Genomic DNA, 27,282 nt, shown 5'->3' with positions numbered 1-27,282 from the left:
CATTTTAAATATAATTTGTCAGTTACATCTCAATAAAGCTGAAAAGATAAATGAAATATTAGGAAAAACACAGTATCTTTTTAAGCCACCGGGTAAAATATGTTAATATTTTAGACTTGGAAAGAAAATAAAAAAGAGGCTATGGAACCAACTCATCTCATGCTCTTGAAATGAAGATAATAAAACATATTTTCCCCACTTAATGGTGATGGAAATAGAACATACAATTGTAGGTAGTCATATCTAAAGATGAAAAAAATTAGATTTATCACTTTGTTTCTTTTTTACTTTTGTTTCCTACCACTGGTACCTTAAAATTAGTAGTAAAAATTCTAGACAAAGATTTTGAAATCAACTGTCAAATGGTTAGGCATCCCCCCTGCCTTATCAACAATATACTTTCTGGATATTTCTAGACAAAGATTAGAGTGCAAGAGGGCATATTTTAAGCCAAATGATACTTTGCAATAAAGCTGTGTGGACATAGAAATACAAAGAACTGTGCCCTAGCAGAAGACTCAAAACCAAGCTGTCATAAATTGTAGAGGGGACGGTACCACAGAAATGCACGGTTACCAAGTTATCCACATAACTTCCACTCAGACAGGGTGAACTCCCAATCCGAATGCCACGTGCATACCAAAACTGATGGGTTGAGTCCATTCTAAAGTAAAAACAGTACTCTGAAACTGTAAATATAGAAGAACACTATCATACGCAATACCAGTCACAGTAATAAAGGCCTTGGAAAGTCAATTTAAATACTATGACTCTGAATAAAGGGGAAGGGAGAAAAAAAATGAGTGGGAAATATCAGAAAGGGAGACAGAACATGAGAGACACCTAACTCTGGGAAACGAACAAGGGGTGGTGGAAGGGGAGGTGGGCGGGGGGTGGGGGTGACTGGGTGACAGGCACTGAGGGGGGCACTTGATGGGATGAGCACTGGGTGTTATTCTATATGTTGGCAAATTGAACACCAATAAAAATAAATTTATTAAAAATAAATAAATAAATACTATGACTAAATATTTTGATCTTAGCCTTTTTCAGGTTAGCAAGCAGGCAGTAGTTAATCATCACATCCCCACATCAGTGAAAAAAATGAGCTAGAGTGTTGTTTGTTAACATATATTATCCAATTGTTCTTTTGCCCCCCCACCCCCTGCCCCAATGGCCCTCAGGTGACTAGGTAAGTCAGTTGGTTGGAAAGTGACAATAAACCTATACACATCTTTAACATATCTGAAAGCAAATACCCTCAGAAGCCAAAGTTCACTATACTTGCAAACACACTTTTCTGGATCTCGCATTTTTTTCAAGAATGTGAGTGCTCAGTCCTTTCAACAAGCTATTGTCCTCCTTGCAGCCTCCACTTCAGGTGTAAAGAATGGTCCCCCCCCAAATGGGAGTCACAGCTGTCAAGTTTTAAAGCGACAAGATAAACATATTCCTAAAGTCATCTGGTCATCGTGCTGTATGAAACTTGGCTCCTGTCTTCTCGCTTCAGTCTGGAAGATGCCCAGACACATGCTAACAGGATCTACAAGACGACCAAACTTGGTCCTGGCGTTGACAAAGACGAAGTCACCACTGATGACTGCAGTACTGCCACAAGCGAAGGGACACCACCCCTTGAAGGCAACGGTGACCCGTCAGGCACGGAAGAGGTTGTCTACGTGCTGCCCCAAGAATTACTTGTACACATAACCAATATTTTAGCTTCATTCCCTCTGATGATTATTTTCAAGGATATTTTAATTTTTGTTAACATTTAAGACATCTGTATGGCATGACAATAACTACTTATGGGGACGATAAGATCTCTACTTCTGAGTGTGACACCATGACGTGTAGGAACTAAAGCCCAGCTAGTTTTATCTTTCCTAGTTCATGCTGGCTTCTTTTAACAGGACGAGATAACATGTGTTGTAAGGTGTATGTAACCTAACCGGTGGGGTCTAAAGTGTTTAGCCAACAAGCAGATTCCTTAGTAAGACCAAATTATTTTTGTCACTGAAGTGTTCTGAGCTGTGCCTTGATGTTTAAAAGAAAAATACTGGTTAGAACAACTTTCACCTTTTAGGATCTACTTTTTAAAATCTCCCATCCCCCGTAGTTACCAAGTGCATGTGTCAGAACTAGTATGTTAAACTGAACCAACCTGATGGAACTATGTATAGAGCTTGTTTTCCAAAGGAAAGCATCGTTTAGGGTAGCAAAATTCTAAGCCTACGTAGGCATTGTTGTAAAGCTGCTGAAGAAGTAACTCAGCAAATTCTGTGAGTGGAAATGTAGTGAGTGCTCAAGTCCCATTCTGCTTTAAAAGGCTGTAACAAACACAAACGAATTAAAAAATGTATATTACTGAAGTGCTATGTTTTTGGATAAGATGCCATTAGAAATCATTCAGTTTGGCCCGATGTAGGAAATCAGAAGATGTTATTTTGCTCATACTTCCACCTGCTGCAGCCGCAGGAAAGCAAGATGCAAAGATTCATCAGTGTTGATGTGCGAGGCAAAGCCCAACACCTGGTTCTCTCTTCACAGCATCCAAGGCTCCATTAGTAATTTTGGATGACGGCAGCCCTGGCTGGCCATTCTGGAGACTAAAGATACTTAATTCCTGTCACATAGGTCTTCCTAATTTTAGTTCTAGGCAGCATGATTTCACTAGGGAAATGCAGCAGCAGAATCTGGAGGCACGTAGTAAAAGCTACCAAAGCTGTATTTAGGGCAAGAGTCCTCAGATTTATCATGGCGTTGCATTTAATACTTGCTTTCTGCTGATGTCAGTAAGTTTTTTACGTTAATAGTTGGAAGAAGGCCCAAGCCTTTCCTGAGCTCAGAACTGTTTAGTAAGCAGAGATCTTTTGTGCTGCATGTTAATATAATGTATGACACCACTGTTTCATTTGGGCAACTGCTCAAAAGGGATGAATAATGAACTGCTTTCTAGGTAATAGTCCTCGGGTTGCCTGTTGAAGATAATGTAAAGCTCAGGTTGCTAGAGTTTACTCTTACAGCCATTCATTTGAGCCAAAGTATTAACCAAGAGGGAAGTACTAAGCAAAAGACAGCTGCAATTTAGTATTTTACAATGGGAAATCAGTCACCAGAATTGTTTTTTTATTAAAGGTAAAAGTAATGGAAGTTTTTTTTTTTTTTTTAATTTACCCAGGAAAAAAATCCTAATAAAGAACCTTTAGAATTAAGTTGATGATGTTTCCTTTGCTCAAGGCAAGAGCTGATTGCCACTCTAAACATAAATGATTCTTTGGCCTGAAGTCAGCACTGTCTTCTATCAAATTACAAGTTCATAAAGGCCAACTTGTAAGCAGACTCACTATTCTGATCTGTAGAGCATGTCTGTCTTAACTATCTCCAAAAAAACCTCATACATTGGAAAACAAAGAAAAAGTGTAAGATACTGCTATTATTTTGTGAGTTTACAGAAGTGTGTCATATGTCTTACAGGATCTTAAATGTGACTGAGAAAAGGTTTATGGACCCGAATACAAAAGCCACATCAAACTCTGGGGGCGAGGTTCTTGAAAACTACTTCCGGAAGAGTACTTTAAGGCTGAATGGTAAAAACAGGTCCAGTTTCCCTTGTGGCATATCATTCCTTTCCTTTATCATAAATATCCTGGTTATTCTAATGTTTGTTTTTAGCTAACATGTATTGAACACTTTTTAATGTACCAAGCACTGTTGAAAGTACTTTATACTCATTAATTGATCCCAACCACAGCCTTATGCTGCTACACATTCTGATATGAGAAATCCAATACACAGAGAGGTTACATAACCTGTCAAGAGTCACCCAGCTGGTAAAAGTGAGTCCCAGGGTTTGAACACAAGCAGTGTTGCTCAGAGTCTTGGCTCTTAACTGTTCTAACATTTCTCTTCACTTTCATGACTTTCATAGACATGAGCAAAATTATGTGCCAGGAAGGTTTTGAACATATTTGTGCTATTACTCAATTATTATCCCTCCTAGTCTCGGTAGATATTACTCAGATGTCTCTCCAATACCCAGGGATTTATGCTCTTAACGCTGTCAATAAACCTCAGGCCAAACATATGTCCTCGGCTCAAATGAAATATCTCTATGCTCCTTCCTTCCACACCAATACACCCTGGAATGTGGAGTTTAAGACTCAGACTGATTTAATTTCACTTTGTTTTTCTTCTCTGAGCTTTTAATACAAAATCTTTATTCTTTCTCTGCCATATGTTTTACATGACCTTTTCCCTTTCAACCCTGCAGTTTTCTGTTTTGCTAATTATGCCTAACAGGTGTGATTCTCAATATAGCACAAGTATTAGAATAGAAATCCTTCTGGTTCAGTGTATGTATATACCTGTGTTCTCACATCACAGTTTGGACCACACAAGGTCCTCCTTGCTTGGGAACCGGTAACTACACAAGCTATGCCTCACTAAGAAAAGTCTAAGGATAGTGTAGATAGATGACCTTAGGAGTCCCTAATATATCAGACTCCGAGTTTGGCAGGAGTATGGGAGCACTCTCTGACAAGGCATAGAAATCAACAGTCACACTATTTTGACAGCTGAGCTCGCCTCTCCCAGGCCGACTCTGTATAAGGCAAAGAGAAATACTTTACCACTGGAACCGCCTCAAAGAAAGAAAGCACAGCTGGAACACTGTATTTCCCTGGACAGATTACAAGAGGAATTACAGAAGATCACATTGGCATGAGATGGAGAAGGCTAAAGGATTCTCAGCCACATCCACCAAAATGATTAGGTTTTAAGGACTCAACAAGACTAGGGAAAAACATTTTTTTTTTTATTAGATAAGCAACTGTAGAGTTCTGATTTGTTTAGTGTACTCTGACGATGGCAGCCTTTACAGGTTTTCTGTGATGTGGGGGGGAGGCACTCTTTCTAGGGGATAAACTAAATTCTGATTAAAAATAGACTGCATTGAAATGTTAATGAAACATCGTAGAGCTAACAGGAGAGACAAAATTCAATCCACTTCTCCTAAGTAGAAAATAGTCCACAGTGGCTAAACAGTTAACCTAAAATTACCTATTTTATAGGGTGTTAATTATCTAGCATAAGAGCAAACCGGTGATTTAAAAATACATTTTGAGTAATATCAAAAATATATTAGTTAAATCTTATTTGAAAGATGCCTACCTTGCGTATGTAAACCTCCTTGACAACATTAATCCATTATTTCAAGTCAGTGTGATAATCAGTGTCTGCATATAACTCAGGGGGAAAAATTGTAAAGATTTCATGGCATGGGTTACTTTATGCTTCTATGCTCTGTTTTCTCTGTTCTACAAGTTCTCTGCTTTTAGCAGTACATATAATACAAAGGATCTCAAAGTCAGATGGCATTTTAAAAGATCTTTTGATAAGCACTGTATGTAAAGCAAACTATTCCCATTCTGACTAAAATAGTGCTATATTTGCTTTGCCAAAATTTTGAGTAATCAGAGGGTAAGGTGGCCATTTTCAGTAAGAATATATTTATATTTAATGGTACATTTCATTTGCTTCATGGGCATTAAATTATCCAGTTGGAAGGTATGACTGCAAAACATCACATTCTATAACACAAATAAGTTTTTCTGTGCAAACCATGCATTACAAAAAACATTATGGAGTGTTCCAATGACTATTTTAATCAAGTACCTATGTGAAGTGTTCCTTCTTCATTTCAGTGTAATGGCAGATTGGTTAAAAAAAGAAGAGTGAGAAAATTATAAAGTTATCTAGATTTTAATTTCAATGTCATATTTATAGGGATATACTTTACATTCTAATTTAATATTTATCATTTGGGTGACTTATTGAGTTGCAGGCTAAATGTTTTTATAAACCACTTGTTATATCTAGAAAATGGAATCCATCAAATAATTTGGTCATATCCAATTCAGTAACATACTTTTATACACATCTTGTACAGCAAACCTAAGGAATAGAGTGTATGAATGCCTCTGTTGTGACAGGCAAAATGATGAGCACAGTGGCCAATTTGGTCACCTTAAAGACTGCAACTATCTCACATCAACTATTAAAATGGTTGAAAAGAAAATTTCAGTTTAGTGGCATATCTGTACATAAAAACAGTTCTTTTAATATCTATTGAATGATAAATACCACTCATCCCTGTTTCACCTGAATTTATAGTAGCATGCTTATGGAAATGCTTGAGGGAACCAGAATAGTATCCGTTAAAGAGCTGGTAATGCGCTCCGGAATTAAAGGGGGATAAAAGAATCTGCAAGGTGCTGGGAAGATTTAATCCTATTGTTGTTTAAGGAAAATAATATATCAGGACACATACCATACTATTTAATTAGAGTAAGCGATCTATCTCTTACAGTGGTTATCTAAATCCCCAGCAAATTCATCTACTTGAACACAGTTCTAAAATAAGAAATATGCCAAACATTGTTTCCCAAAAGTAAAAAAATAAATTTCACAAAATTGGACACTGGGTTTCATTCGTCAAATTAAGCCTCAGTCTGCATGTATTTACTCTTTTTTTATATAACTCTAGATAAAATGGGTATCCTTTTATTTAAACTGTTACAGAATAAAACAGAATCAGGGAGAGCAATTCTTTTTTTAAGATTTATCTATCTACTAAAAAAAAAAAGATTTATCTATCTACTTACATATTTGAGAGAGGGAGAGACAGAGTAAGCATGGGGGTTGGTGGAGGGTCGAGAGAGAGGGAAAGTCCTAAGCAGACTCTGAGCTGAGCATGGAACCCAATGAGGGCTCAGTCTCATGACCCTGAGATCATGACCTCAGCTGAAACCATGAGTGGGACTCTCAACCGACTGTGCCACCATGCACCCCAGGAGAGTAGTTCTTCTGAATGCTACAGGAAATAATAACAACCAATTAACAAAGAATAAAACTAGTAAACAGTTCCAAGAACTACAAGAATAACAAAGTAATACTATGATTATCTTAAGTCTTCATAAGTGTTTAAAATATACTCAGAAGGCAGTGTTTAATACAATAGGAAAATTTTAAATAATTTTTAAAGAGAGTCTCAACAAAATTCAATTGGAGGGGCACCTGGGTGGCTCAATAGGTTATGTGTTGGACCCTTGATTTCAGCTCAGGTCATGATCTTAGGGTCCTGAGATATAGCCCGGTGCCTGGCTGGCAGTCTGCTTCTCTCTCTCTCTCTCTGCCCCTCCTCCCACACCCTCACGCTCTCTTTAAAATAAATAAATAAATAAATCTGTAAATAGATTATATTGGAGGGACAGCTAAGTGGCTCAGTGGTTGAGCATCTGCCTTTAGCTCAGGGCATGGTCCGGGGGTCCTGGGATCAGGCCTTGCATGGGGTTCCCTGTGGGGAACCAGCTTCCTGTCTCTGCTTCTCTGTCTGTGTCTCTCACGAATAAATAAATAAAATCTTTAAAAAAATTATATTAGAATATTTCAAGTATAAATATTACACAGAAATATTTCCTACTATAAAGCACTTTTAATCTTGTCATTTTTAGACTTTCACAACACTTTAAATAATGCAAATTGTTACCATTATATTAGTTTTCAGAAACAGATGATTAAGTACCCTGAGGGTATAAAGAAGTGCCAGTCATCAGGGAAACACATGATACATAAGAGTCTGCCTTTGTGTAGCACTGGCTGTTTCTGCACATTCTCTGCCACTGTTTATAGGGCAAGGCTAACAGACTAGAGAACTCAACATTGTGCTTCCCAACAAGAACATCTTCCCTCCAATCCAGGAGACGGTGCATAAAAGGAGAGATTTTAATCAAAGGTGGGAAAACCCTGGGGCCCCTTCAGATGCAGCAGTCCAGAGAAGAGGCAAGTCCTGAGTCATGGATAGAGGATAGGTTCTGGGTATATTGGTTGTCCCTTCTCCCCAAATTGCTCTGGACAGATCATTAATCACTTCATTACCATTCCCAGCTGCAGTAATAATGGCAGCGAAGCACATGATGGATTATGTGTGCCCTGCTGTCCCCAAGCATTTCCTCCCACTACCATTTCTTACAATGCTTAGGACTCTGAGGTTCTCAAATGAGGCTGCACATTGACTTTATCAAGGCAGCTTTGAAAAACACTGAAGCTTGGGTCCCCTACCAGACCAACTAAATCAGAATTAGAGAAGAGGGAGAGACTCAGCAGGCATGGATATTTAAAAATCTCTCTAGATTATAACGCTCACTACGCTGAGGTGCCACCCTCACCCATCCACACATACAACTCCCAAAGACTGAGAGATACAAGCTGAGGCTGGGGCTTCATTACTGATCATCTCTGGAGGTTTCACCCACCTATACTACAGCCTTTGTAAAAAATAGATCTCGTATAGAACTATCTGTACCACACAACGTAGAATTAATGAATCCAGGCAGGACAAATATTTAAAATAAGTTCATACAATAAGGATAAGAGAAAAATTTGAATATTTTAACAGGCATAAGAAGATATAACAAAAAAAAAAAAAGCCCACAACTGGAGATATCAGGTGCACAAAATGTAATTGTAGAAATAATAAACTCAACATATTGATAAAAGAGTAGAATGGTTCAGGGTGAAGAATGAACTAGTGATTATTGATTAAGGAGTGTTTCCACAGAACATCAGGAAGGAATAAATAGAAAATGTAAAGAAAAAGTTCAGAGATATGGAAGACAGAGGCAGGTAGGAAAAAAGCTAAGGTCTCAATCAAAGGTAGAGGTTCTCACAGGTGCCCCTCTGCCTCTTTACTGGAGAACCTCTTTTCCCTTAATCCTCCTGGATTAAGTCTCATGGCTTCCAAGGCTTCCAGTATTTCCATTTCAAATTTCCAAGAACAGTAATTTCTCACATATATGCTCACCACAATACACACAGAAAGACTTGCCTAGTGTAATGTGCTAGCATGGAGATTTCTGAATTGAGTACAGAAAAAAGGAACTGCTGTCCAGGCAGAGATTGATGAAAATAATTTTGTTCCTGGAGCTGTGCTGGACATAATTAAAAAATTAACTTTTAGTGTGTTTCCCTATCACAATACTGTGAATATTACTATGGCCAATTTCCAGGACTTAAAAGAGTATTTTTCAAAAAGATTTTATTTATTTATTTATTTGAGAGAGAAAGAGCATGCGTGTGCAAGAGAGAGCACGAACAGGGTGAGGGAGAAGCAGACTCCCTGCTCAGCAGGAAGCCTGATGTGAGACTTGATCCTGGGACCCCGGGATCACGACCTGAGCCGAAGGTAGATGTTTAACCAACTGAGCCAACCCAGGCACCCCTTAAAAAAGTATTTTCATCCAATTAAACTTGAAATCCCACTTGTTATGATTTGGGGGTAAATCTCATATTTGATCTGTTTAAAAAAAAAAAAGAAAACAAAAGGAAAAAAAAGGCTATCAGCAACACAACTCTTTAAATAAGCTAGCTGGGATGGATCAAAGTTTAGAGATCTGTGGCAAAGCGTGCACCCAGCAATCCAGATATCCTAGAGACAATAGTGCACACCAGAGGGCAAAAGCAGATAAAACCGTAAGATATAGAAGAGTCCAAAGTCCACAACATCATTTGAAATGCCTGGGGTAGAGAAGTGTCAATATAAAGAGGGTCAACCTGATGGGAACTGAGGTTGACTTCAGTAAAAGGCCAAATTTGGAAGTCAGAAAGTCAAGAACGGACATAATAGGCCCTGGCCAGAAAAAAGGCACTTTTGTGAGCAACTGCCAAGGACCCAAACAGTTGTCATTTGCCTTTAGGTCCAGCAGAGGTCTGATGAATGGGTAAAGTGAAGCAGAGTCAAGAGGGAAAAAGGAAGTAAGGAAAAGAGAGAGAAAGAAAAAGAGGAAGAGGAAGAGGAAGAGGAAGGGGAAGGGGAAGGGGAAGGGGAAGAGGAAGAGGAAGAGGAAGGGAGGGAGGGAGGGAGGGAGGAAGGAAGGAAGGAAGGAAGGAAGGAAGGAAGGAAGGAAGGAAGGAAGGAAAGGGAAAGGTCAAAAGGGACTGTTTACCTTGAATGGATTCAGGAATAGGAGGTATATTCTACTGTCTACACCTGAGAACGTCTTTCCCCCTGGCCAGACACGTGTTTCTCTGGAGTATCATTCCCTTTTCCTCCACCACCTCCTCCAGGAAGTGACTTTCAGAGGGACGCAAGAACCTCCGTTACAGAATCCTACACCATAGAGTCAGACTGCTAGGGGAGAGAGAGGTTGGCATAAAGATGGAATTGTGTCTCTGTCCAACAAAGTATGTTTCTAATACTCTAAAGCAACACAGCTCAGCTAGGAAGCAGATTTTAAGACTCTGTTTTTCAACAAGCACTAAAGTGCTTAACTAAATTAAATATAGTGTTCCTATAATATTTTACTTCTTTTGTTTTGACACTATTTGCACACATTAAGTCTAGATATATAAGCAAACATTCATCTTTGTAACCATCTTACCTACTTTCCCATCAGCTGCTTCTATTTCCCCAATCATTCAAACTAGCCTCTAGCCATTGAGAACAACAATCCTATTCCTAAATTATCTCATGTCTTAATATCTTGGTTAAGCATGTATTTTCAGTGGCCAAAAAGCTCTACTGCTACCTCGCAAATTTCTATTGCATTTTTATGATCCAACATCAGAAATTATCAATGCTTCAAGGCTCCCTAACAAGAAACTGTGCAAAGCTCTGTATAGAGCTCAACTATACAGAACATATCACACAAGAGTACTTTTTTTTTCTTTAAACAGCCTGGGCATGGGTATCGTGTCTTTCTTAGTTTTCAGTTCAAGCACCTGATACAATGCCAGCATAGGGAAGACATTCTAAATAATTCTACTATTTAATGCTAATATTAAGAAGATTAAAAAGTTCTAAACTTTTCATTTCCTTAAATAAAAAGCCATCAAAGTTTAAAGGTGTCACTGCTACTATTAATTTCATTTTGCAACCACTTTTTTTTTTTCATTTTGCAACCACTTAATCAAACACGAACAATTTTATTTTTCCTTGGGAAAGCCCAAAGGGAGCTCAACTATTAAATCAGATTGTTTTGTAGAGTAATGACCAAATCATCAGCAATAACCAACTTAATATAAAATATGCAAAAAAGATAATTGGTAAATGATGAAAATATTTTATCTCCTAAAAGTCACATTAAACATGTTTAAGAGTGTCATTAAGAGGTCCCTGAAATTTATCAAAGCAGCCCCAGTGTCTGTAATTCTTTGATGTACTTTTATACTCCCTTAGTGTTTATGATGCTCTCTGATAGTTGCAGTTTTCCTATGGCGCATTGTCCTAGCCCTTTTTCCACACATGCTGTTTCTAGCTCCTGGTGCTCATTATCTTAATGGACAATTACAGCTCTCCAACTGATTTCTCAATCACTACAGTTAATAGGAAGATTTTCATTATAGCCTACACTTTCAGCTCATGAATAGCAAATGCATTTTACTTATTTCCCCCCTTGAACTAATTTCCCAGCTTCATTAAAAACAAACCATACTCTATCCGTCAAACATAAAGAATGAAGAAATAAAATTCCAACACCTGATATCAAGATCTAGATAAAAATAAAAGTGAACAGCATTTTAATAAGAAAATTTCAGGGGGGGGGAAAGTGTTTTTCTGCTTCTAACAAGAGAAAAAAAATAAAACGTAGCAAAATTTTACAGTTGCAGGAATTTAAGTCACATGTCATGAATGGTCTCATTCATTTGGGGAATATAAAATATAGTGAAAGGGAATAAAGGGGAAAGGAGAAAAAATAAGTGGGATATATCAGAAAGGGAGACAGAACATGAAGACTACTAACTCTGGGAAACGAACTAGGGGTGGTGGAAGGGGAGGGGGCTGGGGGTGAATGGGTGATGGGCACTGAGGGGGGCACTTGACGGGATGAGCACTGGGTGTTATTCTGTATGTTGGCAAATTGAACACCAATAAAAAATAAATTTATTTTAAAAAAATTCTGTCTTCCAGAATTTTAAATTCTATCCCCGAAACACTTTTAAGTGAATAAAAATTAAATGCACTTAAAATTATCTGAACACCTCAGGCCAGTATAACTGATTACACAGTTGTAATATTAATTTCCTTCAGTGGTGTATGTACTTCTAGCTTGAGAAATCTAGTAATTTTTAATACTTATTTTCTAGTAGGGACACAGTCTCCAAGGCGGTGTGGGGAGACCCGAGCATGTAGGCCCAAGGAATGGAGGGGGGACACTGCTGGGGGGATGGGGGGGGGCGCTGATGGGAGAGGCACTAAGGAGGAGACCCGGGGGCCCTGAGGGGGAGACGCTGAGGGGGAGACATGAGGGGACCTGAGGGGGAAACGCTGAGGTAAAATAAGAGCAGAACATTTTAAAATTTCTTTCTCAAAAAGACAAGGTGAAGTAGCCATCATGTAAACCAGAGGTCAGTGTCAAACATAAATTCCAGTGACAGATTCTCTTCACTGAGCACCTACCATGTACTGGTCACTTCACAAACATCATCTTTACTATGTGCAGTACCTTCTTTCCAAAGAACACAATACAGCAGGGGAAAAAGAGTAATTTTACAGTACACAACCCTGAAAAATACTACCTCAGCCAAATGATCAAGACAGACATCAACAGTGATAAGTCACCTTGACAGGATGTACTCTTAACACAATGTAATGAACATGGTAGTACTTTTCCACTGTGGTCTTCCTCTTAACACTCATAACCTCAGCCTAATCATCAGAAAAACATTAAGCAAATACCAATTAAGGGACATTCTACAAAAATATCTCACTCCTCATAAGTGGCAAGGTCATCAAAAACAAGGAAATTCTGAGAAACTGTCATTGTAAGCAGAGAAGTGCTAAGGAGACAGGGCAATTAAATGTAATGTGGTATCAAGGATAAGACCTTGGAAGAAAAATTGGATGACATATAAAGTAAGCAAATCTGAGTAATACATGGACTATAGTTAATCATAGTGTATATCAATCTTGGACCATTAATTGTGTATGGCCAATGTACCATACTCACGTAAGATGTTAATAATGGGGGACATATATTCAGCAGAATATAGGATTTATCTGTATTATCAACTTTTCTATAACTCTAAATTTATTTTAAAATAAAAATTTTATTAGAAAAAAATAATTCAGGGGATCCCTGGGTGGCTAGGCAGTTTGGCCCAGGGCGTGGTCCCGGAGTCCCGGGATCGAGTCCCACGTCGGGCTCCCTGTATGGGGCCTGCCTCTCCCTCTGCCTGTGTCTCTGCCCCTCTCTCTGTGTCTCTCATGAATAAATAAATAAAATCTTAAAAAAAAAAAGAAAAAAGAATCCAAGCACACATCATGCGTGTGCATGCACACACACACACACACACACACACGTCCTAAGTTATAGCTAGAAAACAGAGCTTTTCCAAGATCAGTGATCTATCTATCTAGATCATCAGTAGAAGCTGAATGTGAACCAAGAGTAGATTTTCAAATGTAACAGTGAAGCTTTCCTCTAAAATAGCTGCATTTCTACTTAAACTGCATTCATCGTAAATAAAGACTTGATACATCCATAGGATAATAATAGATCCTTACTTACCAATAGATGAGCAAGAAGAGAAGGGTTAATTGTAATTTTTAATATATGTGCATCAAACACAGAATACTCTTACACTCATACACATGGATGATGGGTTGTTGAGCAAGAGTCTAATTTTGCCATAGTAAAGCATACAGCTTGGGCAGTTTCGTTTTGTTTTATTTTAATGGTGTAATTTAGATCCCAATTTCTGCAGTGATGACTTTAGGGAACTTTTCTGCAGATACTAAGTTTCATTTTCTCCTATTGTATCTTTTCATTTATCCAAAGGTCATTCTTATCTCTCCTCTTGGTTGAACCTCAAGGTTGTCCCAGCTTATCTTTGTAATGTCTCTGCACCTGGTGTCCCTGATCTTATTAAAACAGCTCATCTCCTGTTTTCATCTTGTGATTTTTCTAGGCACTATTTTTAACCCATTTATTCTCCCTTCATCAATTCTATGTTGTATAGTTGAATATCTTCTAAGCCAAGTTACGTTACAATCAGTAATGTTCTAAATACTTAAAAAATAAGGGAAAAATGCTTCTACATTATTCATCAAAGACAGGACCTCTCTTTTTCTCTAAAATAATAAATAAATCTTAAAGACGGGACCTAACAAAGTTTTATTTGTAAAAAAAAACAATTTTACTAATTTAAAATTAGCCTGTATCTAAACAAGAATCAATCTTTTCAGTTAGATAAATGGGCTCATGTTTTTTCTTTCCCAAATGAAAAACTGAATGGCCAAAAGGATTTTCCAGAACAAACTCCAATGTTGAATGACCTAAATATGTGAGCATGAAACCTAATGCTTTGTTTTCTCTTTTAAATAAAGCCTCATCTGAGATAGGATTTTGACCTCTTTCTCACCCTAGGAAGGAGAATCCTAAGACATTTAAAATACAATATACTTGTTCCTAAATCTACCCCCAACTTTTATATACCCACAGTCACAATTCGAAATATTAGCCACTAAACCAGCATAACCACACAGCAATGAGAGCTGTCAAAATATACTACTGTTAATACTACTGAAGACCCTAGGTCCCCAGCAGCAAGCTTTGCCTTCATGACTCCTCTCTGCCAACTCAGTGACCTACATGTCCATCCAATATGGCAATTGCTCCATGGACAAGAGGTCAACATCTGGAGAAACAGTTTCAGGAGACTCTGGAGTAAAGATCTGGAAGCAGAGCACAGAGGGTCAGTCCAAAGCACCAGCGTAAAAAGGTCTTGATGGAAAGGAAAGTTCTGGGCACTGCTAGTGCTTGGGAAGGTTGGGAGCAAAGGGACATTTCCAGGTATATCAAGCCAGGCACTGACCCAGTGGGACTGGTTTCTTTGATTTCTGAGTTTTGTGTTCCCAACCCTACCTTTTATCTTTCCACTTACGTCAAGGAAAAAACCAGAGCTGGACAGTAGTCAAAGTAGAGAAAAAAACAGATTTTATTCAGGACTATTTTCCATTAAAACATAATTTTTCTCTCTGCATTCACTCACATTTCTATCAAAGAGAATAAAGTAAGATTAATTTGTTTGCAAAATAAGTCTATTCTCTTTAAACTTGGCCTGATTATTTATATAAATGCAGCAGGAATGTCTTTTGAGTTTGCTTTGTTGGAACTTTTCATAATCAGTCTCAGATTAGACTATTAAAAGCCTCTCAAGGCTAGGAATCCAAGCAAAGGAATCACCATCAGGCCTTGTCTGAAATACCTATATATTTGAGTGAATTCCTTTCTTCTTGAGGTCCTCAAAATATCCTGAGGTTCCTGGACCTGCCAGGAAGCGACCTTCCTTACTAATCTATAAAGCTGGAACCTCTGCAAACAAGACACCGGACAGTTTTTCAAAGGGAGGTTTTATTGACTCCATAAAGTCAACCATAGTTTCTTAAAACTGTCTGGTCACATTCAATTATATACACATCTTTCTCAAATATGATATTTCAGTCAAGGTCTTGGTATCATAACTAATGGTCCCAATTGTGTCCTGTTATAAGAACAGATTCTCACTGAACTTATGCAAATAACTATGTTTCCATGAAAATAAGAAGAAATGGGTAGGAAATATCACAAAGGGAGACAGAACATAAAGACTCCTAACTCTGGGAAACGAACTAGGGGTGGTGGAAAGAGAGGAGGGCGGGGGGTGGGGGTGACTGGGTGATGGGCACTGAGGGGGGCACTTGACGGGATGAGCACTGGGTGTTATTCTGTATGTTGGCAAATTGAACACCAATAAAAAATAAATTTATTATTAAAAAAAGAAAATAAGAATATCCAATGAAAGTTTCTAAATTCTGGAGGGATCAGATCAGGATTAAAAGATAAATGTTTCAATCCTTTCTACAAAGGCACGATTTACCAAATTGTTTTAAGTTATACGTAGCTTAAGCAAAGAGGGAAAAGGTTTCCTTAAATCTGGAAAATAAAAGATTAAAGAACCAGCAATATTTCAAACAAAAACTCATAAAAAACATCATCATCTTTGTCAGTTTATTTAATAGACTTAATTCTTGGTTGGCTTAATCTTGGGATATCAGTTTTATGAATCCAGTTTTTCTATTAGTATTCTGAAAATTCTTGTTCAGTTCAACGGTATTATCTTAATTTTATAAGTAACCTCTATACACAATAGGGGGCTTGAACTTACAACCTCAAGATCAAAAGTCGCATGCTGTACCAATGGAGCAAGCCAGGTGCCCCATCAGTTCAGTGGTATGATTTTAAAGTTATCAGAAATCTGTACTTACCAGAGTCATTTGCATGAATTTCCTCTTAGATGAAGCATTTTTGCAAAAGCATCAGAGTAAAACGGATGCGAACACGACTTCTGTTCCTTACAGAGACAAGCCTCTCACACACTAAGAAGCCTAGGACTCTAACCCAGCTTCTAGGTTATACTCAGAGTCTTAAGAATCAAAATCCGTCCATACCAGCTTTATTGGATTCACTGAGGCTGAGCAAGGGTTTAGGAGTTGGATCCAGCAACAGAACAGAACCCCAGTCAATCAGCAACAAAAACAAAAGGTTCAAAGGTAGGTACTTGGGGGCCTGGGTGAGTGGGCAAGGGATCATCCAATGATGAACTGATCCTATCTGAGTCGGTTCTGGTACCAGAACCGCCAAAGACAAACCAGAGCCGGACAGTAGTTAATGCAATAAAACCAGATTTTATTCAGAACTTAAGTTTGGTTAAGCAAAGAGTCTTTATTCCTTACCCCATCTTTTTGAAATAATTTCCTTTTATGATAACCCCCCCGGTACTCCATATTCCCCCTGGGTGGGAGCTTGGCATAAGCACCTTTTCATCCACAGACAGAACTTGGAGAAGTGTTTGCTGACTTGCTGAACTCTTTCAGTACAGGAACTAGAACTGAAATGGGAAGACGATCCGAGAAAGTGAGTACCTAAAGGAATTACCTTTTGGTTTAGCCTCAACTTGTTCTATTGCTGCTAACAACCTGAAAATGACCTACAGGATTCAAGAGCAGAAGAAAACTTAAAGAAGACTGTGATGTGAAGCTGGCAGGTTTCTAATGATGCTTCTATTTTCTTGAATAATGTTAGGCTCTTAAAAGATTGTAGGAGGTTGGCATTATAGAAAATAGCTAAGTCTAATGTCAAAAATTAAAGAATGTTCAATTCAGCCATAAAAAGGGCCTTTGAAATGGAGCTGATAAACCTTGGGTGCAATTATTTTTAACTATCATTATTTTGGTTTCACTGTCAGAGCACTGTTTAAAGGGGACACATCAACAGAGCTTTCCTATTAACAAATCTCATACGAGGAGGGTCCTTCCTGACACCAAGCCTGTCTCCAAAGTGGCAGAGATGCTAGTGCGCATTTTCCCTCAAATAATGCTCTTTTCAGGAAGGAAGGCAAGAAGCAAGCAAGACAGGAATGATGCAAATGAAATGGCATCTTCCTATTCCTCTTGACTTGGGGCTTTTTCTATGCTCCCACACGGCTGCTCCCCTGAGGTTCCTACACAGAAACACAAAGGTTTACTACTGGAAAGAAGTGAAACCAAATCATGCGGTTTCTTTAAAGGTTTGCCAGCAACTGTTGGGAGTCAAATCTATCACTTGGTGATTCAGGGTAATTCTGAAGTGGCACATAGACTAATCTATCCATGCACTGAAGTAGTTGAGGCGTGCTAGGTTGCAGAAATTGGATTAGTTTCTTCCATTTGGCCACAATCTTAGTTTTCAGAGAAATCCTTGCAAAATCTTTGCCAATGATATTTAATACCACCAAATATTAGATATTTTCAGAAGACTCATTTATGGTTACTTGAACAGAATTATTATTTTAGAGGTCAACTATTCTAGTTCAAAAGGTCTCATTTTATAGACAATGAAACTGGCCTGCACAGAAGTTAGACAACCTGCCCAGTGTTACACAGCTAAGGAGCCGAAGATAGCAACCCAGGTCTTCTGATTTATAAGGCAAGTACTATTTTCACCACATTCTCCTTCCATCTAGTAAACATTTCTGTGTAGAATTAAAAAAAAAAAATTTTAAAGGAAGATAAGGCCTTGAAACGTAATTTATTTTCCTCTCTAAATGAAGGAGTATTAAAGTATCTGTTAATTAATGAGGATCAATCTGATTTTAAAGTACATCCAAAGAATTTGGCCAGTCTTTCCCAAAATTAACAGTGACTGATCCATGGATAATTCTCCTCCCAGCATATGAATTCCTTTTTTGTGCAAACACGTTTATTCAACCAACTGCGAATGCCTTCTCCCTGTAGGAGCATGTCCAGGGTACCGATCACAACACCATAGGCTTTGGAGGCAACCACACCGAACACACACTTTCCAGCACATCTATGGAAAGAAGTACAGCCTATCAATGAAAGAAAAGCATTACTTTTTAGCTTCAGTAAATTGTAGGGTGAGATAAGATTTAGACAAATATAAATAGTGTGAACATCTACTGTCAAAAACTGCTCTGAGCTCCTGCTTTCTTTTTTGTTCTGGAAAGGTGTTCAATATTCTAGGGCTTTGGACACTTTCTTGGCTTTTCCCATGACATCAGGAAAATCACACCCGCTGAAACTGGGGCCAGGGTCTGGCTTGCACAAAGCGATGACTTGCTGCTGGCCTCAGGCCCCCTCTCCTCCACTCTACAGGTGTACATGTGTTCTCGGTTTCCTGCTGGAGACGAAGCACAATGTATTCCCAGAAAAGAAACACAGTTTACTTTACAGCCAATTCTTTGGGCCTGTCCTGGTCGAACTACAGAGGTAGTAAGCACAGAAGTCACCTTGTCTGTCATCACCTTGCTTTCTTCCCTTCCCCTTCCCATGCAGTCCTTCCCGAAACATCCTATAACATGCACACACACGCGCACACACACACATTAGGAAGGTGGCAACACACTCCCAACTCAGGGTCACTGGCTTATGATCACCCTAGAAGAAACAGAAATGTTCATATTTTAGGACCATGCTCTTTCTGCTCAAAGCTTTTGTTAGGTCACCACAGCTCAGTGTTCTCTCCTCCTTTCTTTCAGAACCTATTTAAGCAACTCTAAACATAATAGGGGCACCTGGGTGGCCCAGTGGTTGAGCGTCTGCCTTCGGCTCAGGTCATGATCCCCAGGTCCTGGGATCGAGTCCCGAATTGGGCTCCCTGTCTGCTTCTTCCTCTGCCTGTGTCTCTGCCTCTCTCTCTGTGTCTCTCATGAATAAATAAAATCTTAAAAAAATAATAAACATAATAATGAGAGTTTTCAAAAATAAGAACCATCGATTTCTGAGAATTTTGCTGAATTCCTTTTGTTCCACCCTCAATGAGAGGACCACTGCTTTCTGTACAATGTCTTTTTCCACCTTTATATTTCAAATTCAGTGATTTAATTCTGTTAAATGTTGTAACTAGTTGTCACTTTGCATCCTGTTAATAGCTCTTCTTACAACATTTAATGAGACTGAATATTATTTTATTTCAATCTAGTGAATCTACCTACACATAGAAAAGTTGGTTACACTTAAACTTAAGGATGTGCACTCATTCAACAAATACACAAGATAGTCTTTACTCTTAAAGAGCCCAAAATATCCTTGGACAACAGCTCTATATATGTCATAGCAAATACCTATGAACAATACACTCTGGAGACCTGTACAAGGAAGAGAAAACAAAGGAAGGGGCCACCTTCCAAGAATCAGGAAGATTTACTAGAGGTCATGTCTATGAGGAATTATGTACATGCAAAAATTGTAGCTAATGGGGAGACAAAAATACAAACAAATGAAAAGTTAAATATAGTTTATCCCTATGACCCAGCAATTGCACTACGAGGTATTTATCCAAAGGATACAAACATAGTGATTTGAAGGGGCACTTGCACCCCAATATTTATAGCAGCAATGACAATGATTGCCAAAATATGGAAAGAGCACAGATGTCCAGGGACAGATGAATAGATGAAGGTGTGATAGGTGAATATTACTCAGTTCTCCAAAAAAAAAAAAAGAAAAAAAAAAAAGAAAAGAAAAGAAAAGAAAAAAAGAAAAGAAGAAAAAGAAAAAGAAAAAGAAAAAGAAAAAGAAAAAGAAAAAGAAAAAGAAAAAGAAAAAGAAAAAAAAATCTTACTATTTGCAACTACCTGGATAGACCTAGAGGATATTATGTCAATCAGAGAAAGACAACTATCATATGATTTCACTCGTATGTGGAATTGAAGAAACAAAACAGAGGATCGTAGGGGAAGGGAGGGAAAGAGAAAATAAGATGAAATCAGCAAAGAAGACCAACCATAAGAGACTCTTAACTACAGGAAACAAATCGAGGGTGGCTGGACGGGAGGTAGGGGGATGGAGTAAGTGGGTGATGGGCATTAAGGAGGGCACTTGATGTAATGAGCACTGGGTGTTATGTGGAACTAATGAATCACTATAAACTCTACCCGGGACTAATATAACACAATATTTGTTAATTATTTTTTTAAAAGTTAAATATAGTTTATAATTACTTTTGACTATTGTTGGCATAGTTCATGCATCTAGTAAACACTGAATCTTTCTAAATAGATTAATTCCCTTTAAAGAATCTTCCATTAATGGGGCTTATAACTAGTTGTCATTCATGGGGCTAGTCCCATTTAAGGGGCTTAATGTCTCTAACAGCAAAGCTTGTTCTAAATTAATTTATAATTTATTGCCATGAATTCCACTAGAATATAAACCCGTGGGGACAGAGGTTGTTTGTTTCTTTTGCTCATCAACGCATAATAAGCATTAAGAACCATGATCGATTCATATTATGCATTGACTAAATATTGGCTACACTGACTAAATGAATGAATACCCTGGCATTTTGTTCTCATAAACATTTATAGAGTGTACTGCCTGCTGGATACACTCGGCCTCATTGTTCCATTAAAGGTGATACAAAAAAAATAATAAAGGTGATACAAAAAGGTTCATGCCTAAACCTTGTCTTAACAAAGCTTAAAATTAAATAGAAGAGAATATTAAGGTCATGGACGGTACTTCTCAAGACTCTGAAAGAAGAGTATTTTCTAGTAAAACGGCAGGGTGATGGGGACCAAGAGTCGAACACCCTGGAAGGGCACTAACTTCACCGCCTGCAGCTGGGAAAGTCACAATTCTATAGGTTTCTCTTGCCCAGGACTTGCTTCACATCTTTTCCTTCCCCGTCACTTTGTCTAGGCTGTGTGTTAACACCTCTGCTAGGTTAATATAATTTCCTTTCATGCCTGCCTTCAAGAAGAAAGATGATTAAAATGCACCTAGTTCTGCAGTCAGAAGCCTAGACTTAAGATCAGTAGCTAAAATAGGTTTTCAATTTCAAAAACTATGAATAGCTTACCAGAGTAGGTTTCCAGTGAGTTGGCTGTCAGGCATACTAATTCCTGTCTAACACATCAGGTCTCTTCCTGACTTGAAAAACCTCTCTCTGCCTAAGCCCTCGTTCTCCTTCCTAAATCTCTCCCTCCTTAGTAGCCCTTTGTTCTAAAACAGAGAAAATCACTTAAACAACCAAGACTAAATAAAACCTTATGTATGAAAAGTATGCCTTTTGAACAAAATTTTATCCTGTGATTTCCCCAACACGTGGTGTACAGTAAAGTGTTAAAGAACTGCGTACAGTAAGAGAAAAGAGGAAAGGCTTATAACTCCAGAAATATTTTCATTTCCAACCTGGACAAAATGAATCATGTTACTTGTTCTCTTATCTCAACAACTTAGAAATTCTGTTATTTCTTTTTATAGAGAGGAGGCGTAGCGTAATCGTGTAATGAGGGAATACTGTAGAAAAAAAGATCTCTGGCTGATAGAAAATAATTTAAAATCAAAATACTTGATTGAGTTCTACCTAATTTATGTAAGCAGCATAGCTATGATTCAGAGACTTCATCTCCCATTTAGAACAATGTGATAATTTTGGAAATCATCATGGAAATCCTAAGAGTTTCACGTGGTAACTACATGAAGAAGTATGCCCCCTACCTTCCACCATTCACCATCTTCATTTATACATGAAGAAAATAAAGATTCTGAGGCACAAAGAGATTAAATGTCTTGTCTAGTGGCTTAATTATTATTCCAACCCATTTCTGCCTAATTCCAGAGCCAGGATCTTTAGGGAGCCATACATGGATGCCATCTACATGTAGTATTTATGTAACTACCTGGCTACTTTCTGCCAAGCCAAAGTGACAGCTTTAGAGAAAAAAAAAAAAAAAAGGTTCAGCTAGGAAATTAGATAATTTCTCAACAAAAATGTCTCAAAGAAAACATAAAATCATGACTAGACCAAAAGCTCACAAGTGTATTGATTTTAAAGAGCAAAAATGAAAATGACAATGTTCCTATGTTGGTAAGGAAGCAGTTTGCGTACAACTGAAGGCATTTTATATTTTGTTACAGTCCCACTAATAGTAACACATCTACCATAATCTAAAGCAGTAATAATACTTTGGAGAATGACTCCATCAAATCCTAGACAAATAATTAAAAATAGTTAAAAGTGAAATGTACAGACAGATCTATCTTATCATTATTTATAATAGAAAAAAAGAAATTTCCAATGGTTAGGATTATAGCTGTTAATGATGGAACACTGATTCTACCAAAACCGATTCAGACGTAAAAAATACTGATTATGCCAATGTTTATGGCACCTGTAGGCCCTGTTCTCTAGCTCCAGCCATTACCAAGCATCCCACCTTAACCCATCAATGTTTGCCCATGAAAACAAACAATCTGAGTTGAAGCTGTTTTCTTTAAATTTCAGTCACTCTGGTAAATGGACGTGAACAAGTCATTATCTGATTAGTAACTCAATCGTTGGCTCCTTGTTCTGCATCCAAAACATTTATTTATTGCTACTACTAAAGGTAGATAAGCATTAGTTTAACTGGGTTGATCAAGTGAAGTGAACACATATCTAGGGGAAAAATGTACACTTCAAGGCAGTAGAATAAACAGGCCCACAATAATACCGTTAAAAAAAAAACAAAAACAAAAAACTCAGATCATTAAGAATCCTTGAGGGGTGCCTGGGTGGCTCAGTCGGTTAAACACCAGGCTCTCAATTTCAGCTCAGGTCATGATCTCTGGATCCTGAGATCCAGGCCCCTGTCTGGCTCCAGGTTCAGCAGGGGGTCTGCTTGAGGATTCTTTCTCCCTCTGTATGCCCCCCGCCACACACACTCTTTCTCTCTTCAAATAATAAATAAATAAATCTTTAAAACAAAGAATACTTGAAGTGATGAAAATGTTTCTTTTTTTCACCTTTGTTTTACTTTTCCACATTTCTATAATACTGTTTTATTACTTTGCAAGAAAAGAATTTTTATCTGTATTGTCATTCATATGAAATATTTCTCACAGAACAGCTTGCAAAGCAAAGTAACAAATTAAAGCACGATGAAAGTGAAAGACCTATTTTTCTTGCCACTTAAGACATTATCAATTCATCTCACTTTTTCACCACAAGGTTTATATATTCTTTTCTATTTTCTAGAGTCAATTTTTGAAAGTCTCTCAACAGGTTGCTAAAACAAGTATGTAGTGATTTCTTTTTTCTACCTGTACAGCCCTAACTGAGCATTCATATTATCAATAAAAACAGGATGTCATCTCTCCATAGTCTAACATCTTCAACAACCTAATTCATTTACGAAGAAAATCCAAGACAAAGCTCTTCTACTTCTGCCAAGAAGGAAAGCCAATTAACCTAGACCAAAACTATTAGGGGGGAAAAAATCAACATTTCAAATAATGACAGTCAGATGAGACTTAGCAACTACAATATAGATTAAAAATTAGGAAAAAGCGTGTATATATATATGCGTATATTTATATATATATATGTATATATATACACATACATACAGTATAAGCATAGCTACAGAACTGAAAAATCCTCATATTTCATTGGAATATGAATTGTCATGTTCCTCAGTTAGTAGGCGCTTTAACAACTGGCTTTTAGACTTCAACATCTAAGTGCTCTAAGAGTCAACTATTCCCATTTGAAGAGCTTGCTGGCTTAACTCCTATACGGCTTCCAATACACCACATGGCTAATTCTTATGTTGGTGATCTCAGATAACCAACGTATTTCCAGAAACATCTTGTACTTGAGCACCCTAACAGCCCGTTCCAACAGTCCAGCCTGCCATAGGCAAGGCAATACACTGCATTTTGAAGTGCTGAATGTATTTAACACATTTTGTTAAAATATGCCTCAAAATATAATATTCATTTCCCTGCTTTATTAAGCAGAACATATTGATTCTCGTTTAATCATTCCCCTCGGTGTCAAGGGCATCACTCTAAACAATCTAGGTAGCTACAAACAAGGGGTTAGATCTGTACTGATTTTGGTTATTCAGTTTATTAAAGTTAGAAAACATTTAGGAGACAAATATGCCAACAATGAGTCAAATATTACACACATGGACAGTTATATTCTCCATTCCAGAAAAATATGTTACTATATATTCACTGCTCCAGTTTTATGAAGGAAAAAAAAAACAATCTCTACAATTTATTACAGCATTATACCTCTAAACTACAATCTCCCGAATCCCTATCCTACGGGTCATTTTTCACTACCATACTTGATAATTTAATCAATACTTCTCTCTCTACACTTCACTACTCAGGATAGGTTTTCCACCCAACCACTCAATTAAAACTCCTTTTCCGATTCAGACTCCCAACAAACCACTGGGCAAAAAGATATATCAGGCTAAGGAAATCATAAATTAACAGTTCTCTATGTATCTATATACCCATCCCTACAACTCTACGCACACACACATAACTATCCATAGACGGAAGAAGAATAAGATAACTAATATTTATTGAGTGTATCCCATGCATGAGCACTATACCAAGCTTGTCAGATGCATTATATTATTTAATTCCCAAAACAAACACGGAAGGTTATAAATAATTTAAGATTCCAAAAGTAACCTGGCCAAGATTACTTAGGTAGTACATAGGTAAGCTCTAAAAATGATGAGCTCCTTAAGACAAAGAACGATGTCTCCCTATTTGCATTTTCCAGCACTAAGCACAGGGCCAGAACAAGAGAATTTCAATGCTTGGGACCCAGAGTCCCCATTCAAGCCAAAGCTCCACTCTCACCAAAGACAAAAACAAACAAATGAAATAATAAAACATAAACCCTGAGGACAATGCAAGGCAGTGAGATGTATTACTAACAGAAAAAAGGCGGGCATCCAAAACATAATAAAAGCTATGAAGTTCTTAATAAATAATAAAATTTACTTGACTATGGCTCTCTAGTCACCAAGGCTGCCAGGTGTTTTTCAGGTCAAAGCCACAAAGAAGCAACAAAAGTATGTCTACATTTATTAAAGCAAGGGAATATAAAAATTCTTGAAATACTTCCATTGCAGATTTGCAGATTGTGCTTGGATTTTATTTCATCCTCAAGGATTTCCATGAGGTTGGCATGGCAAAATGGACTGTCTACCAATATTACACTTCATAAAATCCTAAAGCATTTTTCTGGAATTTCAGCAGAAACAGAAGTTAAACCACCCACTTACACTTTACTGCTTTTGCATCCATTAGGCAGAAAGTACACACCTTGAGGCTCCTTGCTGGAAGAAGAACGGCTTACTACTCAGCACAATCTACACGTTCAGGTTTGTTGGCTTCCATCAATACGCAGGCAGTTATGTAGGCTGTTGGCTGTTTCCTTGTTAGATTTCTGAATTTCTTTGGGCTTTGCAAGCATTTTAAACTCTTTGTTTTCAAAGCCTTCTTTTCAGGTAATTGGCAATTTTGGAGTAAGTTAAAGTTTTTGAATTCAAGGAGTGCTTACATACCACTACCTTTGCTATTACACTTCTCTATAAATTACAAATATAGAAAATCAATTGCGAGAATCAAGACTCTCCGCTCCATGCATTGGAATAAAGTCATTTTCCATTATTCCCAACAAATATGTTCAAAAGCAAATATAACACAAGGAAAGATGCAATTTCCGGAAAAAAAAAAATTCAATTGCTTTTTTCTTTTTTAGACATCTAGTGACGGGGACTTCAATTTTCCAGACCTTTATCCTCTCAAATGTTTCTCAGCATACATAAATTGTTCTGGCATAATTACTTACAGCACGACTTAAATTACAAGACAGCTATGGCCGAGAGGGAGGGACCCTATGAGGACAAATTTCCCATCCACTCTGCATAGTAGTGTGCTTGGCCTGAAGCAAGAGTACTACAAACTGGAGGGCTTAAACAAAAGAAATGTTATTTTCTCACAGTTCTGGAGGCCAGAAGTCCAACATCAAGGTGCTGCTAAGACTAGTTCCACTTGAGGGCTAAGGAAAGAGTTTGTTCCAGGCTAGGCCTTGCACCTTTGCTTGCATGCAGCCAGCTTCTCTTTATGTGTCTTCACATCATTTCCTCTTTATGCATGTGTCTGTGTCCATGTCTCCCCCTTTTGAACACTTTTTTAAAGATTTATTTATTTGAGAGAGAGAAAGCGAGCAAGTGGGGACAGGGCAGAGGGAGAGGGAAAATCTTCAAGCAGACCCTATACTGAGCACAGAGCCCAACCTGGGACTTGATCTCATCATGACCCATGAGATCATGACCTGAGTCGAAACCAAGAGTTGGATGCTTAACCAACTGAGCCATCCAGGCATCCCCACATCTCCCCTTTTTTATAAAGACACCAATCATATTGAATTAGAGCCCCCTGTCATGATTTCATTTTAATCTAATGACCTCTGTAAAGAATCTATCTCTACACAGGGTCACATTCTGAGGTGCCAGGATTAGAACTTCAACATGAGAATTTTGCAAGAACACAAGCCAACCAAGAACACCCCCTAATCGGAGGTTACTGCTTAAAAATCCTCCACAGAATGTGTAATATGTATGACAGATGCATTCTTCTGCTACAAACTCCTTAAAAAAAAAAAAAAAAATATATATATATATATATATATATATATATATATATATATATATATATGTCAGCCATGTGTTTGTATGTATATGTATCTATCACTTTTGGTCCATGCTAGACACAGGAAAGCAGCTGATAACTATTTAGCAGAGTAATAGTCCACATGTTTGATCATTTACAAATATTTTGCATATTTTAAATATTAGAAACATTGAGTAAACACTAGTAAGGCTCAACATGAACTAAGCACCTCGGTGTCAGGCACATGCAGACGATTACCTCAATTC

General features: G+C 37.8%; 1 protein-coding gene across 2 annotated transcripts in view; it reads right to left on the bottom strand.

Annotated features, from left to right (window-relative positions):
- Positions 1-27,282, bottom strand: part of MMP16 (matrix metallopeptidase 16) — a 305,079-nt gene that overhangs the window by 222,771 nt on the left and 55,026 nt on the right. The gene's annotated exons all lie outside the window — the stretch shown is intronic.

The sequence above is a fragment of the Canis lupus genome, chromosome 28 (assembly GCF_048164855.1).
Source record: "Canis lupus baileyi chromosome 28, mCanLup2.hap1, whole genome shotgun sequence".
Lineage (NCBI taxonomy): Eukaryota > Metazoa > Chordata > Mammalia > Carnivora > Canidae > Canis > Canis lupus.
The sequence above is the reverse complement of the archived record's forward strand: the minus strand, read 5'-3'. Positions and strand labels throughout refer to the sequence as shown.